This window comes from Lissotriton vulgaris, chromosome 3_1, assembly GCF_964263255.1.
Source record: "Lissotriton vulgaris chromosome 3_1, aLisVul1.2, whole genome shotgun sequence".
NCBI lineage: Eukaryota > Metazoa > Chordata > Amphibia > Caudata > Salamandridae > Lissotriton > Lissotriton vulgaris.
Genome location: NC_141689.1, coordinates 77,123,847 through 77,138,807, shown reverse-complemented (window position 1 = coordinate 77,138,807; position 14,961 = coordinate 77,123,847).

The window sequence follows — 14,961 nt, the reverse complement described above, 5'->3', positions numbered from 1 at the left end:
TACCTATTTTTAATTGTTCATCATTGGTGTTTTTCAAAGTGTCAAAAAAAAGTAACATTTAAGGCCTGACGATGCCCATGCTACTAGGGTTCACAACTAGAGTACACATCGAAATAGTGCAATGGGAAGCCCAATTTTTGGCGGCTACTCCCAGGTAGAGTTACCTGGTGCCGAAAAGATACTAGGACCTTTTCGAAAAAGACGAAAAGATGTTTCTTACATCTCACTTCCGTGTTGCACTTACAGAAGTGACTCTTTCAGGGATAGGATAGGAGGCTTCCGACCCCCAAATCCTTTACACCAACAATCTTTGGTATTTTATTTTATAATAATTAGTATCTATCAAGTGCTGTTCTGCAAATCATGTAAGAACTACCATCATCATATTGAATACCTCAAAAATTATAAATGTTGTTACAGTAAGTAAAAGATAATCAATCAATCAATCAAATTTCTTGTGAATCAATCAATCAATCAATCAATCATAGCATTTGTAAAGCACACTACCTACCCGTGAGGGTCTCAAGGCACTGGAGGGTGGAAGGAGGGGGGAATGCTGCGCCTGCTCAAAAAGCCAGGTCTTGAGGAGTCTTCTGAAGGTCTGCTCGCGTATTTTGCTGTTTTGCCCGTAATTTGTGCTTGTCTGTTTCTGCCGTCTGCTCGCGTATTTTGCTGTTTTTCATCGTTTTGCCCGTAATTTGTGCTTGTCTGTTTCTGCCGTCTGCTCGCGTATTTTGCCGTTTTTTTTTGTTTTGCCCTAAATTTGTGCCTGTTAATTTCTTTGTATCCCCTGTGCCGTGTCCAGTTTCCTTCCTGATTGGCCGCCTACCTCGCCGCCCTCTGCTCTCGCTTCCCGCCACCGACATTGGCCCCGCCCCTTTTTCTCTTCTGTTCCCTCCCCGCTCCCGCCTCCCAGCTGCTCCGCCCACCCGCGCACTTCGCCTTAAATGGCGACCGTGCGGACGCGCAGCGGTCACGCGCAGCGGGCGCGCCGATTGTGCGCCGAAGGCGCGCCAAAGGTAAGCCCGTCTACGCCCGTCTGCGACCGGATCGCGACCAGCGCCAGGACCCCTGGCCCACGAAGACCCCGACCGACCCGCCTGACGTACTCCGCCGCCACCCTCACCGCTCTCAACACCGGCCGACTCCCAGAATGCCATCAAGCCTCTCCACGACGTACCCACGGACCCTTCAGCTGCCACGCCTGCAAGTTCACCTGCATCCGGACCTGCCGCGCACCAGCACCCACCAAGCCGAACACCAGCAGTACCCACCTCAAGTGCATCCTGCTCAACACCCGCTCCATCCACAGACATGCCATCGAACTCTGGAACCTCCTCGACACCACAGCTCCAGACGTTGCCTTCCTCACGGAGACCTGGATGAACGCCTCTTCAGCTCCCGACATCGCCATCGCCATCCCAGAGGGCTACAAGATCGTCCGGAGGGACCGAAACGCCAACCAGATGGGAGGAGGCATCGCCATCATCCACAGGAGCACCATCCGTCTCACGACCAGCACCGACAACTCCCTGACCACCGCCGAACACCTGCATTTCCAGATCCACACCAACCCGAACACCACCCTCAGAGGCACCCTGATCTACCGACCCCCTGGACCACGCACACAATTCAGCGAGGACATCGCCGACTTCGTCAGCCCACATGCCCTCCCCTCCGCTGACTACATCCTCCTGGGAGACCTCAACTTCCATCTGGAGAACAACAACGACCGCAACACCAGCACCCTGCTCGACAACCTCACCAACCTGGGACTCAAGCAACTGGTGTCCACCCCCACCCACCTCGCCGGACACACACTTGACGCTGTCTTCTCATCCAGCAAGGACATCAACTTCAGCCACACCACAGAGCTTCAATGGACGGACCACAGCTGCGTCCACTTCACCTTCAAGAAAACAACGACCCACCACCACCAGCAACAGACCGCCCGCAGAAGCTGGAACAAGATCACAGCAGACCAGCTCGCCACCTCCCTGAGCCAGCACCCTCCTGCCAGCTCAGCGAACCCCAGCCAGGCCGCCGACAACCTCACGAAGTGGATCAGCAACTGCGCGGACGAACTCGCCCCACTGAGGACCCCGCCCAGCAGACCCGGCAGCAAGAAAGCCCCATGGTTCACCGACGAACTCAAGAGCTCCAAGAAGAACTGCCGAGCCCTCGAGAAAGTCTGGAGAAGGGAACCGACACCGGACAACAGGACCTCCTTCAAACTTGCCACCCGGAAACACCACCAGCTGATCCGCGCCGCCAAGAAAACAGCATTCAAGGACCGGTTGGACAACAACGCACACAACTGCAAGGAACTCTTCAACATCGTCAAAGAGCTTTCCAACCCCAGCGCAGGAAACAACGACATCACCCCATCGCAAGACCTCTGCAACTCCCTGGCTTCATACTTCCACAACAAGATCGCGGACATACACAACAGCTTCAACAACCAACCAACGCACACCATGACCGAACAACCACCCCCCACCACCACCCTCCGCGCCTGGACCCCGATCAGCACCGAAGACACCATCCGCACGATGAACTCCATCCACTCCGGATCACCGACCGACCCCTGCCCTCACCACGTCTTCAACAAAGCCGACGCTGTCATCGCACCCCACCTGCGAGACATCATCAACACATCCCTCGACACCACCATCTTCCCCGAGAGCTGGAAACACGCCGAACTCAGCGCCCTACTCAAGAAACCAACAGCGGACCCCACCGACCTCAAGAATTACCGCCCCATCTCGCTCCTCCCGTTTCCAGCCAAAGTCATCGAGAAGACCGTCAACAAGCAGATGGCCGCTTTCCTCGAGACGAACGGATCCCTCGACCCCTCACAGTCCGGCTTCCGAGCCAACCACAGCACCGAGACCGCCCTCATCGCCGCCACCGACGACATCCGAGCCCTGATGGACAATGGAGAAACAGCGGCCCTCATCCTCCTAGACCTCTCCGCGGCATTCGACACGGTCTGCCACCGCACCCTAGTACGGCGCCTCAGCAACGTCGGAATCCAGGACAAGGCGCTGGAGTGGATCACCTCCTTCCTCGACGGGAGAACACAGAGAGTCCGCCTACCACCGTACAAGTCAGAGGCCACCGAAGTCATCTGCGGCGTCCCCCAAGGATCATCTCTGAGCCCCACCCTCTTCAACGTCTACATGAGCCCCCTCGCGGCCATCGTACGCAAACACAACCTCAGCATAATCTCCTACGCCGACGACACCCAGCTGATCCTCTCCCTGACCAACGACCCCGCCGCCGCCAGAGCCAACCTGCACGAAGGGATGAAAGAGGTAGCCGAGTGGATGACGACCAGCCGCCTGAAACTGAACTCGGACAAGACGGAGGTCCTCATCCTGGGCTCCTCTCCCTCCGCCTGGGACGACTCCTGGTGGCCTCCCGCCCTGGGCACCGCACCCAAACCGACAGACCATGCACGCAACCTGGGCTTCATCCTGGACTCCTCCCTCTCCATGACCAGGCAAGTCAACAACGTCTCCTCGGCATGCTTCAACATCCTACGCATGCTACGGAAGATCTTCTGGTGGATCCCCACCGAGACCAGGAAGACCGTCACCCAGGCCCTCGTCACCAGCCGACTGGACTACGGCAACGCCCTCTACGCCGGGACCACCGCCAAGCTCCAGAAGAGACTCCAGCGGATCCAGAACGCCTCAGCCAGACTCATCCTCGACATCCCACGAACCAGCCACATCTCCGGACATCTGCGAGACCTTCACTGGCTCCCCGTCAACAAAAGAATCACCTTCCGCCTCCTCACCCACGCACACAAAGCCCTACACGACCAAGGCCCGAGCTACCTCAACAGCCGAGTCAACTTCTACGCTCCCAAACGCCACCTCCGATCAGCCAACCACGCCCTCGCCGCCGTCCCCCGCATCCGAAGAGCGACTACAGGAGGAAGGTCCTTCTCCCACCTGGCCGCCAAGACCTGGAACTCCCTCCCGACCGACCTGCGCCTGACCCAAGACCACCTCTCCTTCAGGAAGAAGCTGAAGACCTGGCTGTTCGAGCAGTAGCGGCCCCCCCCCCCCCAGCGCCTTGAGACCCCACGGGTATGTAGCGCGCTTTATAAGTGTCACTGATTGATTGATTGAGCAGGTCTTGGGTCTGCCGTAGGTGAATGGGGAGGGTGTTCCAGGTCTTAGCGGCGAGGTGGGAGAACAACTACTCACCCTTTAGGGGGGTGGTTCAGTTGAAGAGCCAGGTTTGATGTCCTTCCAGAATTGCGGCAGTGATGGTGATTTCCTGAAGTGCTGATGCAAGGAGTTCCAGGTCTTCGAATCGAGATAGGAGAAGGATCTTCCTCCAGTGATTGGGTATTACGGACCATGGGATGGTGACCAGGGCCTGTTGGACAGAGCGGAGAAGTCTGGTTGGAGTGTAGAAGGAGAGGTGGTGGTTGAGGTATGCAGGGCTTTGTAGGCGTTCATGAAGATAGACCGCAAAGTTTCAATTCGAATGCAATAATGTTAAGTGGAGATGCATAAAATAAGCTGTTGCGTGCACAAAGACTATCTTAACAATGATTGGACCTGTAATGCATTTTTAACATTGAAAACACTTATAAGATAGTGCTGCATGTGTTAATAGCCGGCAGTAAGTGGATTTGGCCTGTTTCCAGCCTGAACAATGTTGTGAAGACAGTGCTATGTTAACAATTGGTGGGCAATTTGAAATATTTGAGAACATTTTGGACAGGTTTGGGCTTTGTGAAACCTAACTATGTGCGCCACATGTGGTTGTGAAGAAGTGTGGTCTGCTACTGGAATCATAGAGTGGAGAACAGAGTTCTTCATCTTCTCTCCATGTTTTCAGAGATCGAGTACACACCAATGTCGCTAGCCAGGTGAGTGCTGGTGGATGGACAGCTACAGGAAGATACGTGTGGCTTGTGGTAACCCTTCACCTTCCTGTGCAGTTTCTAGCCCCCTGGGTGATGGGATCAGAGGTGTGGCCCATGTGTGAAGCTCTTCCTTAGCCTTTGATTCTTAACAGGCACTGGACACCACCCACACAGCATCAATGATTTTGCACCACCTGACTATTGGTAGCTTGTCTCCTTTCTGGTGAAGAATTGGCTTGGTAGTTTAGTCTGCCCTGTTCCCACGATGCACTGGGCCAGGGACAGACTGATTTGCATATAGCCAGGTTCTGAGCTGGGATGGTGCAGTGAGATAAATAACGGTGATGGATCAAGCCCTGATCTTTGGACTGGGTAAGAGTGGTCTGCTTAATTCAGACACTCTGTTCATCACCACCCCCTTTTCTGAATCGTTTTTGGCCACTATAGGTGTGGCAGGGTATACTCAGACATGAGTCCCTTTCTCACTGCACCATCAGGATTCAAGCAAGCTGGGCCGAAGACGGCTGAAATGCCAGAAACCGGTCCCCGGTAGCTTGTCTCCTTTCTTGTGACGAATTGGCTTGGTAGTTTAGTCTGCCCTGTTCCCACGATGCACTGGGCCAGGGACAGACTGATTTGCATATAGCCAGGTTCTGAGCTGGGATGGTGCAGTGAGATAAATAACGGTGATGGATCAAGCCCTGATCTTTGGACTGGGTAAGAGTGGTCTGCTTAATTCAGACACTCTGTTCATCACCACCCCCTTTTCTGAATCGTTTTTGGTTACTATAGGTGTGGCAGGGTATACTCAGACATGAGTCCCTTTCTCACTGCACCATCAGGATTCAAGCAAGCTGGGCCGAAGACGGCTGAAATGCCAGAAACCGGTCCCCGGTAGCTTGTCTCCTTTCTGGTGAAGAATTGGCTTGGTAGTTTAGTCTGCCCTGTTCCCACGATGCACTGGGCCAGGGACAGACTGATTTGCATATAGCCAGGTTCTGAGCTGGGATGGTGCAGTGAGATAAATAACGGTGATGGATCAAGCCCTGATCTTTGGACTGGGTAAGAGTGGTCTGCTTAATTCAGACACTCTGTTCATCACCACCCCCTTTTCTGAATCGTTTTTGGCCACTATAGGTGTGGCAGGGTATACTCAGACATGAGTCCCTTTCTCACTGCACCATCAGGATTCAAGCAAGCTGGGCCGAAGACGGCTGAAATGCCAGAAACCGGTCCCCGGTAGCTTGTCTCCTTTCTGGTGAAGAATTGGCTTGGTAGTTTAGTCTGCCCTGTTCCCACGATGCACTGGGCCAGGGACAGACTGATTTGCATATAGCCAGGTTCTGAGCTGGGATGGTGCAGTGAGATAAATAACGGTGATGGATCAAGCCCTGATCTTTGGACTGGGTAAGAGTGGTCTGCTTAATTCAGACACTCTGTTCATCACCACCCCCTTTTCTGAATCGTTTTTGGCCACTATAGGTGTGGCAGGGTATACTCAGACATGAGTCCCTTTCTCACTGCACCATCAGGATTCAAGCAAGCTGGGCCGAAGACGGCTGAAATGCCATAAACCGGTCCCCGGTAGCTTGTCTCCTTTCTGGTGAAGAATTGGCTTGGTAGTTTAGTCTGCCCTGTTCCCACGATGCACTGGGCCAGGGACAGACTGATTTGCATATAGCCAGGTTCTGAGCTGGGATGGTGCAGTGAGATAAATAACGGTGATGGATCAAGCCCTGATCTTTGGACTGGGTAAGAGTGGTCTGCTTAATTCAGACACTCTGTTCATCACCACCCCCTTTTCTGAACCACCTGACTATTGATCATGAAATTCCACGGCCCCAAGACTGCACCCAGGCGGTGCAGCCCTTATGACCTGCACCATCTTCACTCAGGGTACAAGGCCAATCAGAATACTTCCAAAGCAGCCCCAGTGCCCAGAGTAACTAGTGATAGAAACTGGTCCTCCTTGGATGCACCCTTTGTGCAGCAGACAATGATTCTCCATCTGTGAATTTGACTACCAGCGCGGCTCCTCTGCTATGGAGGAGGAGCATCGCCCCCCTTGCCAGCAGCCGAAAAAATGAAAATAAACGGATAATAAACCTGTGTTTGTTATTATTTTATTTTTCTTCGTATCGTTGTGCCTAGGGGGCGGGGTCATGGGGATGACAGGCAGAGGGAGGGTGGTAGGTGCACTGTTGTAAGTGCGTATGACAGTTTGCCTCAGGATAGCGAAACCGTCATGCGCACTGAAGCTGTCTCCAACCTGAGCTGTATTGCTGGGTTGGTGACAGCAGGCGCAGGCTCCCAGTCTACCTGGGAGCGCGAATTCCCAGTGCTCCAGCCAATCCTGAGGCTGCTCCCAGCATGAGAGCAGTGTCAGGTTTGGTGGCAGTGGAATCTGGGAGCCTGTGCCTGCAGTGCACAGAGCCAAAGAGGAGGGTCGGAGGGGCAGGTTAGTCCCCCCTCCCGATACCTCACCACTTTGCAAGGACACCGGCCGCTACTGCTGACTACACCATGTGCATGGTCAATGAACTGAGTATTGCTATTAATGTTTAAACCTGTTATGTGGCAGAGGCCGTGCCAACAGTACATACAATATGCACTCATTACAGACTGGGATCACTGACAGAATATCGGATCACAAATATCGAGGACCAAAATATTAAGAAGGTAAGTGCAAAAAGATAAGTATGGATTTACTATTATTAGCTGCACATCTACGTATTTTGACGATATATATATCACCAATGAGCATATATATGAAGTTATATACAGTAAAACTTTACTTACTTATAGAAACGTAGTACCTTCACGATATTTATGTCAATATTTTTGACTCAATATTTGTGTTTCTTAAAACCCAAACTGGCAGATGATATAGTCCAGCAAATCGATTAGAAGGGTCCCTCCAGTACTGGGCATGAGCGACACCACAAAACACCCTTCTTCTAATGCAGAGGCTGGAAAAATGCACAGAGGCAGTCTGGCCTAGAGAGGAGCTGCTGGTGCTCTCAGGCCATTACCAAAGCACTAAACTTATTGTCTGCCTCAGAAATGTGTTTTCAGTGCTTTTAGACTTAACAGAAATGAAAGGCGTATGTATTTTGATCAATAAAAATGATAGTGTGTTATATATGTGCTATCGAAATCTAACCCTTTACTCCTCTTTTCAAGAATAAGTGAGCCTTTTTATGACCTTGCTACCCTGAAACAGTCGAAACCTACGAAGTAATTACTTGGCAGTGCAGTGATCTCGTAGTAGTACCTGGCTTCTGTGGTACAGGGGCAACAGCATTGCATCAAGAACCTAGACCATGGAGTGTACTGTATAGTTAACAATGAAGTCCAGCAAATGTACTGTACAGGATTGGCAAACACTCCATTCCACGGCTGTGTTCTCTGCCATTGGTGGTAACGATTTCAGTCATTCTGATTGGCTGAAACAAAGAAAATGTTTCGACCTAGCAGACTGGACAATCAAAAAGGTAAATATTGGAGAAGGACAACTTATAATTCACTCATGTACCTTATTTCAGACCTGTTCCAACGAAGCTCCACACACTGCCACATGGAGAACTTGAGAAGGAATCGACCAGAGCCAGCTGTTCACACTGGAAATTCCTGATGGAATACAACGTAGGTGTGTTCCACAATGTATTAAAGGTAAACACAGAAATATAACACAATACAACATAGAATACAGAACATCTTCTGCCTCACAGAACAAGGAACACAAATAGGCTAAACGCTATAAAGATTACATAAGCAATGAAGAAAATACGAATTGATGAAGACTACATAAACGAAAACAGCATAACAGAAAAACTATTCATGAAGCCACGGAGATGAAGATGGTAGAATTACACCACTGCAGACATATAGTTTTCGTATCATTTAGGTTTCTATCCTCACTCTATGTCAGTGGTCTTCAAACCTTTTAATGCTGCACCCCCCTTCCTCCCACCCCCTCCCCAGTCAAGAAATAAAATTCATCAGGCACCCCTCAGATTTTTCACAATTGTTCTATTAAACTGGAAATATTTAAATATGTCTCAACTTATTTAAACACAAGACATATTTAAACATTGCAACAAACATCAAACATTCGGCTGCTTGGCGCATCATGGGATGTAACAGAAATTGCCACATCTCTCCCAACCTTAAAACTCTCAATTGTCTCCACGATGAAGCAAGAATTTAATAAGAAATCACTTGCATGCCTCAGAAAGCTCTTCACTACAAGACCCTGAGATATCTGGCTCAGAAGTTGGTGCTCTCTGGCGGTGATAGATCTGCAGGAACTCCAGCTCTCTTCTTCTGAAACCACAAAGATTTCCCCCCCCCCGCCCCAAAAAACATACAACCGTGTGGTCTCTGAGCTTGCACCGAGGATTTGGAACTCACTGTCCCCAGAAACCAGAATGAACCCCTCAACTGCTTCCTTCAAGAAAGAAGTGAAGTCTTTACTCATGAGCGAATTCACCTGAGCGCGTCCGTTACTCGCATGATGGCTGTTGGCAGTCTTTGTTTTTTATGTTTGTTGTATGCATGTACTTTTAGATCCATATGCATTTGTGCGCAATATCTGTTTTACTCTTCTCTGCCCTCTGCTCACTTGTAAAGCGCCCTGATACCCGCAAGGGTCATGTTTGTGCTATATAAAACTTTCTAAATAAAATAAATAAATACAATTGCAGTTAAATTCTGTTTTTAAATGATAAAAGAAGATAGTGAAGGCCCATTACAGAGCGGCTCACTGCTGCTCATTTTTCCCACCACTTAAAACAAGGCACTGCTATCAGCATAATGCTTCTTTTGGTCAGAGCCAGGCAGCCATGGGATCAATTAAGGCCCCCAAAAGGGGGGCCCTCCCCCCAGTTTGAAGACCCTTACTCTATGGCCTCATATTGTGGTTGTGTTACTCTCATCACATGGCACCTCTGCCTCCTCGCCATTCTCCCAATCCTTCCATTCAACACTTTTACACCTTGTCACCCTGCACATGTTCCATTTCCTAGCATTATCCAGAACCGCTCTCTCATTAGACCTCTTGAAGGTCTCCTCTTTGGCTTCCCTAAATCTACAGGGACCATATCACCAACCCTACATCACCTACTCAACCCTTAACCTTGACATTATGCTGTAGACATTTGTCTTTGTCTTGTTTTTCTCATACCAAATCACGCCCCATAAGTACGAAATCCATCAGATATGCCACATTCTCAGGCTAACTGATGTTTGTTCCATCCACGCTAACGCAGTGCAGGGTAACCTTCCCTTCAACAAAAAGAATGGAGTTACCTGTTATTGAGTGTGCAGCTGTTCTATAATTCCAGTACAAACCACTCTTTGCCAATAGCTTCCAGCATTCCACAAGCGCTCGTCTAAATTATTCAACCAGCCCATTCTCATGAGGATGTTACAAGGTGGTCCTGTATTATTTCATGCCCCATTCTCTCAGGCATTTCTCAAACTCCATAGACACAAACTGTAGACCATAGTCTGTAATAACTACCTCAAGGCATCCTTCCTTCTAAACACGTCCTCGCAAAAGGCTCCTACATTAGTCGAGACCTCACTCACGAAACCTACTTCTGACCATTTTGAACGATAATCGATGAGTCCTATGGCATCCTTTCTCCATAAGCCCTGGCAGATAAAAGGATGCCAGATGTAACAACTAACCCTGGGCGAAGAACTACGCTCCGTTCGCGGAGTTTGCGGAGTTTCGGCAACTCCGCGCTCCGCGGAGAACGCGAAGTTGTCGAATACTCCGCAAACTGCTGCGTAGCATAGTTCTCGCGCACTCAATAGCATTTTCGCGTGCGCGAGGATGCTTGTCGGTAAGATCGAGTTGCCGAACACGCAGAAACTGCAATCTGGCACAGAATAACTCGCGAACACGTTAGTAGTGACCGAAAATAAGGGGACGCCAGCGGGCGGGACAAACCTCATGGGTAACTTCGCGCGCTACACATCCCTAGCATGCAGGTAATCAATCAATCAATCAATCAGGATATTTGTATAGCGCGCTACTCACCCAGAGGGTCTCAAGGCGCTAGGGGGAGGGGGGTCCGCTACTGCTCGAACAGCCATGTCTTGAGTTGCTTACTGAAGCAGAGGTGGTCTTAGGTCAGGCGGAGGTGGATGGGGAGGGAGTTCCAAGTCTTGGCTGCCAGGTAGGAGAAGGATCTTCCTCCCATGGTGGATCTTCGGATGCGTGGCACGGCGGCGAGGGCGTGGCTGGTCGATCGTAGCTGGCGGGTGGGAGTGTAGAAGGTCAGGCGGTTGTTGAGGTACCTGGGGCCCAGGTCGTTGAGGGCCTTGTGTGCGTGGTTGAGGAGTTGGAACGTGATTCTCTTGCTGACGGGGAGCCAGTGAAGGTCTCTCAGGTGTCCGGAGATGTGGCTTTGTCGGGGGATGTCCAAGATGAGTCGTGCGGAGGCGTTCTGGATGCGTTGGAGTCTTTTCTGGAGTTTGGCTGTGGTTCCGGTATAGAGGGTGTTCCGAAGTCCAGTAGGCTGGCAACAATTGCCTGTGTGACCATCTTCCTTGGTTTCGGTGGGGAGCCATCGGAAGATCTTTCGGAGCATGCGTAGGATGTTGAAGCATGATGATGAGACGGCGTTGACTTGTCTGGTCATCAAGAGGTAGGAGACCAGGATGAAGCCCAGGTTGCGTGCGTGGTCCGTTGGTTTCGGTGCGCTGCCCAGGGCAGGGGGCCACCAGGAGTCGTCCCAGGCGGAGGGTGATGATCCAAGGATGAGGACTTCCGTTCCGTCTTGTCTGAGTTCAGTTTCAGGCGGCTGTTCCTCATCGACTCGGCTACGTCTTTCATCCCTTCATGTAGGTTGGTTCTGGCGGTGGCTGGGTCATTGGTGAGGGAGAGGATCAGCTGGGTGTCGTCGGCGTAGGAGATGATGTTGAGGTTGTGTTGGCGTACGATGGCTGCGAGGGGCCTCATGTAGACGTTAAACAGGGTGGGGCTGAGTGATGATCCTTGTGGTACGCCGCAGATGACTTCTGTGGCCTTGGATCTGTATGGGGAAGACGGACTCTCTGGGTTCTTCCGGTGAGGAATGAGATGATCCACTCCAGTGCCTTCTCTTGGATTCCGATGTTGCTGAGACGCTGCACTAGGGTGCGGTGGCAGACAGTATCGAATGCTGCGGAGAGGTCCAGGAGGATGAGGGCCGCTGTTTCCCCGTTGTCGAGCAGGGCTCGGATGTCGTCAGTGGCTGCTATGAGGGCAGTCTCGGTGCTGTGGTGGGCGCGGATGCTGGACTGCGAGTGGTCGAGGGATCCGTTCGTCTCGAGGAAGGCAGTAAGCTGTCTGTTGACGGTCTTCTCGATGACTTTGGCAGGAAAGGGGAGGAGCGAGATGGGGCGGTAGTTATTGAGGTCGGCCGGGTCCGCTGATGGTTTCTTCAGGAGGGCGCTGAGTTCGGCATGCTTCCAGCTCTCCGGGAAGTTGGCGGTGCTGAAGGAGCAGTTGATGATGTCCCGGAGTTGGGGTGTGATGACGCAGTCGGCCTTGTTGAAGACGTGGTGGGGGCATGGGTCGGTTGGTGATCCGGAGTGGATGGTGTTCATCGTGTGGATGGTGTCTTCGGTGCTGACCGGGGTCCAGTCGCGGAGGGTGGTCGTGGGGGGTGTCGGTTCGGTGGTCTTGCGAGGGAGTGATCGGTGGTGATCTTGTTCCAGCTCCTGCTGGGAACCTGTTGCGGGTGGTGGTGAGTCGTGGTCTTTCTGAAGCTGAAGTGGACGCAGCTGTGGTCTGTCCAGTGGAGTCCGGTGGAGTGGCTGAAGGAGATGTACTTGCTGGAGGAGAAGACTGGGTCAAGCGTGTGTCCGACGTAGTGGGTGGGGGTGTTCCCTAGTTGCTTGAGTCCGTGGTTGGCGAGGTTGTCCAGCAGGGTGGTGCTGTTATTGTCGTTGTTGTTCTCCAGGTGGAAGTTGAGGTCCCCTAGGAGGATGTAGTCAGCGGAGGCGAGGGCGTGCGGGCTGATGAAGTCTGCGATGTCTTCGCTGAATTGTGTGCGAGGTCCTGGGGGTCTGTAGATGAGGGTGCCTCTGAGTGTGGTCTTGGGGTCAGTGTGTATCTGGAAGTGAAGATGTTCGGCGGCTGTGAGGGTGTCGTCTGAGTTGGTCGTGATGCGGATGGTGTTCTTGTGGACGATGGCGATGCCTCCTCCTGTCTGGTTGACGCGGTCTCTCCGGGTGATCTTGTATCCGTCCGGGATGGCGACGGCGATGCCGGGCGCTGAGGAGGCATTCATCCATGTTTCTGTGAGGAAGGCGACGTCTGGAGATGTGGTGTCGAGCAGGTTCCAGAGTTCCACGGCTCTCCCGAAGACGAAAAACAGCTCGCGAACGGGTCAAGCAAGCTACTACGCATGTTCGCGGAGTTATGCGTAGTTCGCGGAGTGCAAGTGCATCTTCGCGTAGCTCCGCGGAGTGCGGCTACGCGAACTACGCCCAGGCTTAGTAACAACCCAGACCTTTTGGCGTGCCGTTCAGGGAAAACTGACAGGTACACCAGGTGTGTTGCCAACTGTATGAGATTTATCACTGCGGCCACACACCACGCACCTTTGACACGTCTCTCTATATCCTCTTCATGGAAGACATACCTCCATGTCCTTCATACATCAAATCCAAAGCTGAAAAATACTAAAATACTTGACATCTCTCAAATTAGCCAACGGTTCACTAATATTTTGGAGTTGATGGCTATCTACCCAAATGGGGTCATTCATCGCAAGTTTGGAAAGGGTCCGCAGCCAAGACAAACAATCAGTGGTAAAGCCAATGGGTTTGGTCCTTGGCATGTAAGCAATGTTTGTAATTTTTTTATTATTTTATAAATGTGTAATATGCAAAAATTACAAAAAAATATATATTTTTTTTAATTAAAAAGTGTCACTAAGGGCTAGCAGCCGGAGATGGCGGCAGCATAGAAGGCGAGCTCCGTGGTTGAAGCGGCCTCCTTGAAGATCCGACTACTGATCCGGCACACAATAATTTCCTGCGGGAAGGTACCGACACCCAGGACAGGGCGGCACAAACGGAGGCAAGCCGAACGTCAATCCGAAGTCGGAAAGTGAAGTTCAGAGTGTAGCCCGCTCGGGCCGCTAAGAAGGACTGAAGCCGGGGAGCTGCCTGGCGCGGTGAGCGGACAGGAAGTGCTGTAGGCGGGGCGAGTTAGCACCGGAAGCGCCCGCTCGTGGATGAGCTCGGGGCAACGGAGGGATCAGCGGAACAGCGCCGAAGCCGGACTTGAGGTGCCCGGGATCGGAGGGCCAGACATCACTGACGGCGACTCGGCGCATAACGGGAACGCTCCCAGACAGCATACGGAGGCGGACAACCCTACAAACTCCAGGGCCGGAGCCACCATCTTGGACGCCGAGCACGGAAGAGCCCGGGGTATAAGATAGTGAGAGAGCCGCACCAGCCCGCACGAGACCCGATGGTAACGGCGGAGAGCAGAGGAAGTCATCACACAGATCACAAGCTACCCGGTAAGAGAGGATACTGATCCCGGGACACCCATCGGGCAGTGGCGCGATTGCAGGCGGTGACACGCCGGCACTTGCCCCGACTCAGTCGCCATAATAAAGACGCTGCTTCCTGAGCACGGACGCAACCTCCCAGGGCCCCGCACCCCATCGTGTACAGCGGTGTACAGCGGTGCCACGGACTCCCGTACCGGGGCAAGGGTACACGCATCCCAACTCCTTTGCCCTACTGTAGGGGGGTGTGCATTGCGTACGACGGGGCCCCCGTACGCGGCATTTGAGGAACGCCGCATACGCATTTCCAGAGATAGACACGTTGGTGCCTCCCTGCTGTGGCCGTAGTGACACCCGCGTGGGAACTGAAGCAACCGCAGGCGGCGCCTGCCATTGATGGTCAGAAGGGGACGCGGCAAGGTCGACATCAGGGGGCTGCCTCACCCCAGACATCACCGCCACAGACAACGTGCACCGGGAAAACGTGAATGAGGGGACGCAGCGGAGCATCAGGGGACATAGCCACGCTATATAGACCATAAATAG